The following is a 4,579-nucleotide window of genomic DNA, read 5'->3' on the forward strand; positions in this document are numbered from 1 at the left end:
CAGGGATCCAGAGGCACCTCTCTGATGACACCAGAAGCCTCTGTGCCCATTTCACAGATGAGAAACAGAGTGTGCCAGATGCATTCTGGTGTCTCAAGCCCCAAAGATCGGGTGTGTCTTCCTGAGCCTGTGTAGAAGTGCTGGGGCCATCCTGGATAAGCTGGGGAACCCACTCAAGACCGTGGGAAGAGCTGGCTGGAGGAAGCGGCCCTTTGTGGCCTTGCTGTATGATAGAGCTGCTGAAGAGAGACCCTGCCCCCTGATAATTACCCCCACAGAGACCCCTCCCCTGGAGCCCTGGCCTGGTGCTGAGCAAGAAGGGTGTCATCTGTCCTGGGATCTGAGGACCCCATTTTGCCCACAGACATTTGGAAGAAAGTAGCATTTCCCACACTGTAACCATCCTGGCAAGAGCCAGGATATTCTAGAGACACTTGTGCCCTCCCTTTAGCTGTTAGGCTATTGAAACAATGGTCCCCAAGGAACTGGAATTTCTTCCAGGAATCTCATGCTAGGAAAAGGAAAAGACTGAAGCCTGGTGCCAGCTGGAGGGGAACTTTTTTCCCAAAAGAGATCTCACACAGTTCTGACAACCTGTCAGACCACCTTGCAGGAGAGACTGGAGCCAAAATAATGATGGGTCAGTGACGAATGGGACCACACCTTGACCAGGCCTGCTTGGTTATACATACCTCTTACCCTCTAAGTTAACCCTTAAGCTAACTTAAACCTAAGGTCATTGATTTTTCACTATTTGTTGGAAAAAGTGCTGTCCAGCAGGATTATTTGTTTGGTCTTCTGCATAACAAGCTCTGCCAGAGCTGGGGCACTGCACACAGGGTTTACGGGTATGAGCCACGAACAGGCCCATTCCACAGCCCTTAAAAGATGCCTGGTTGATAACAGCCAACTTGTTTCCAGTCCACATGCAGAAGCGTACAGTCCCCCTTCCCCAGGGGCTGCCTGCCCTGGGATATGTTTACTGTGAGACTGCAGCTGTATGCCTGCACCCACATGACCACCATCAACACTGCCTCTCAGGAGGGTGGCATGGCCCCAGGACACACAGCCCTGCTTCAAACTCATTTCCTCTCCCTTAGCTGGGTTTGCCAAATTCAAGCAGGTGAGATGAATCCAGACCCACTAACTCAGACCAAGGTGGAATTCTGACTCTACTGCGGTGATCTTCAGAGGAGGATAGATCAGCACACTGGTGGGGTAGAAGAAATTCACATCCATGCCACCAGCCCCGGGGAGACAATTCTGTTAGGGATGCTTTTGGAAGCCCTTGTCAAGAAACTCCAAGGACTCTCATATGAACATTTGAAAATTGCCCTGTTCTGACTTTTTTCTAGTTCCCTGTCGAGAACTTGTAATGCTAATTACTCTTGCCTTTACTTCTCCTTCACATCTCCTATTCATGATTCATGCCTGAGCAGCTGGTATGAAAGGAAATGCAAAATATCAAATGGGAAGTTTTTAACAAGCTTTGTTAAAATCTCCCACAGGACAGGGGAAGATAGGTCAGTAAGTACTTGCCATACCAGAATGAGAGCCTAAGTTCAATTCCTAGACCACATGTAAAAAAAGCAAGGTGTCATCCTTGTGCAGGGGCCATACTAATCTTCTCTGTATCATTCCAACTCTGTTCCAAAGGCCAAAAATGTCAAAATATTTGGGATCTTGTATCTAATCCTTAAAAGATTTTAGATTTTAGGGTTACCTTTTCGAGGGGGGGATGTTGGAGGGGAGGGAGTGGGCATGGATTTGATCGAAATACCTTATATGCATGTATGAAATTCTCAATAAAGTTTTTGTAAAAGTTAAAAACAATGCACACAGAAGGCCATTTCATTTGGGTCTGAGTACTCCCATCTCTTTCTGGTGACCACCAGACCCTGGCTCTGGATCCATCTGCTGGCCAAGCATCTTACCCTGTCAGATCATGAACAGCTGCTACTAGCTGGCGAGGTGCCCCTCCCTAGGTCCATATCACCCTGGACCTCAGCCAGTCCAGAATGTGGGCACCATTTATCAAGATGTTGTTGGCTCAGATACATTAACGCCCCTCCTCTAGAGGACTCACAGGTGGGGACAAGGAGTTTTGACCTTGGCTTTGAGAATCCAGTGAGGTGGGCCATTTCGTTTGGGTCTGAGTACTCCCATCTCTTTCTGGTGACCACTAGACCCTGGCTCTGGATCCATCTGCTGGCCAAGCATCTTACCCTGTCAGATCATGAACAGCTGCTACTAGCTGGCGAGGTGCCCCTCCCTAGGTCCATATCACCCTGGACCTCAGCCAGTCCAGAATGTGGGCTCCATTTATCAAGATGTTGTTGGCTCAGATACATTAACGCCCCTCCTCTAGAGGACTCACAGGTGGGGACAAGGAGTTTTGACCTTGGCTTTGAGAATCCAGTGAGGTGAGTCTGCTAGAGGTTGATGTTTGCATGTGCTGTGGGAGAAGAGTGAGAGGGACCTTTACAGACTCCTCAGGGGACAGCTGCTCTGCTCCTCCCCAAAGGTCAGAAATAGAATGTGGCTCACAAATAGATGCGTTTCTATGGGGGTTAGGGGTATCTCCCAACAAATCCAAGGTTACGGAGGGCAGGTGCCCAGGGAGCCCCTGAGAGTCCCAGCCACAACACTGGGGTACTGCCTCACCGGTTCATTTGGCTTGTGGTTTGAGAGATACAGTTCATCATGGAGGGGAGACATGGCGGCAGGAGTGTGAGGCAGATGGTCACACTGTGTCCACAGTGAGGAAGCAGAGAGAGATGGATGCTGGTGCTCAGCTCGCTTTCCTCTTTTTATTCAGCCTGAGACCCTGTGGTAGTTTGAATGAGAATGTCCCCTGTTTGGATATTTTTCCCCAGTTGGTGGCGCTGTTTTGGGAGGTCTTAGAAGGTGTGGCCATGCTGGAGGAAGCACGTCCCTGGGGGTGGGCTTAGAGCGTTCTTAAGCCTGCTGGAGCTCCAGTCCTGGATCTCTGCTTCCTGTGCCTGCTTGAAGATGCGAGCCTCTGCTTTCTGCTCCTGCTCCAGCCACCTCCTGCCACCACGCCTCCCCGCCATGACTGACTCTAATTTCCCTGGAACTGTAAGCTCAGATAAATTCTCCCTTGTAGAAGTTCCTTTGGTCACAGTGTTTTATCAGAGCAACAGAAAAGTAACTAATACAGACCCCAACCCATGGAACGGCACCACACAAAGTTTAGGGTTGGTCTCCCCACCTCAGTTCATCTAAAAAATTTCCCCCAGAGATTTGTTCCCATGGTGGTTCTAAATTCCACAAAATTGACACTCATAATTAACTATCATACCCACCATGCTGCTGAAAGCTCATGGTCACAACCTTATCCTGGGTTCTGGGCTGAAGAGCTGAACAACAGATCCAAGCTACAGGCAGCTGTTAGTCAAATGGGGAGGCCAGGCAAGCTTTGATTGTGCCATAGATAGAATTCCCTTCCCAGGCTCTAGATACTGAGATCAGAGAGCAAGTGGTTGCCCCTAACAGAGGGCCTATATATGAGGGAGGCATGCCCCAGTGTGCTCACCCCTCACTCCTGCTTCCCTGAACCCTTTTCCACTGCATAGAGTTGGGCAAAATCACCAGCTTCGAGCACCAAGTCAGACCCCATCCACATCCTTTCCTGAGGATTCATACTAGGTTTTTCTCTTGTGTTTGACACCTAAGGGTACACAACACACTGTTCTCAGGTGTCCTTTATCTATAGAGCAAATCAAGTTATGGGGAAGACGCCTGAGAAAATCAAACCAATTCGCAATCCTTAATCGCCATCCATGGAATACCTAGATCACACTGTGCCTGAATGCCTCACCCTTAATTCTTCAGTTGTATGAGCCAATAAATTATCCTGTTTTGTTAAAATCATGATGAGCTGATTTGTGTCCCTTGCAAAGGAGACACTCTTGATCCACATGCAGACCTAGATGGCCTTCACAGAGGAGCCATCCTTGTGGTGGGTACTTAGACCAGTGAGTGTTTGGGTAGGGCTGAGGGGGTCCAGATAGATATTATGGGTGGGACAAGCTGAGAACTCAGGGAACCCTGTCTTCAGGGCACTAGCTGATACTCCACAGAAGCAGTAGTCTGGCCTAATGATGACTTACAGATACTTTTGGAAAGACATCAACTCTGAGAGGATAGTTGACAGGCTCCCCAGCCCAGCCTCCCACCCCAGGTTCATGCAGCTTTCTTTCAAGGAAAAAAAAAATCTCACCATGAATCGAAAGTGAACTCAGGGAACCCTGTCTTCAGGGCACTAGCTGATACTCCACAGAAGCAGTAGTCTGGCCTAATGATGACTTACAGATACTTTTGGAAAGACATCAACTCTGAGAGGATAGTTGACAGGCTCCCCAGCCCAGCCTCCCACCCCAGGTTCATGCAGCTTTCTTTCAAGGAAAAAAAAAATCTCACCATGAATCGAAAGTCATCCCATCACCCCACTCACAAATCAAAAGCAGCGTAGGTCCTGAGTTCTGGTTCAGGAGCCAGGAGGGCTATTTCTTAATTCAGTGGCATCAAAAATGGCCAGGCACCCACCATGGGTTGT

At 48.9% G+C, this 4,579-nt stretch overlaps 1 non-coding gene across 1 annotated transcript; it reads right to left on the minus strand.

The window, feature by feature from the left end:
* Positions 1 to 1,565: 1,565 nt before the first annotated feature.
* Positions 1,566 to 1,669, minus strand: LOC115072022. Its single transcript, XR_003851082.1, has one exon. It is a non-coding gene; the product is annotated as a U6 spliceosomal RNA (small nuclear RNA).
* Positions 1,670 to 4,579: the final 2,910 nt, after the last annotated feature.

This window comes from Nannospalax galili, unplaced genomic scaffold (genome assembly GCF_000622305.1).
Source record: "Nannospalax galili isolate Female #2095 unplaced genomic scaffold, S.galili_v1.0 scaffold231, whole genome shotgun sequence".
NCBI classification, from domain to species: domain Eukaryota; kingdom Metazoa; phylum Chordata; class Mammalia; order Rodentia; family Spalacidae; genus Nannospalax; species Nannospalax galili.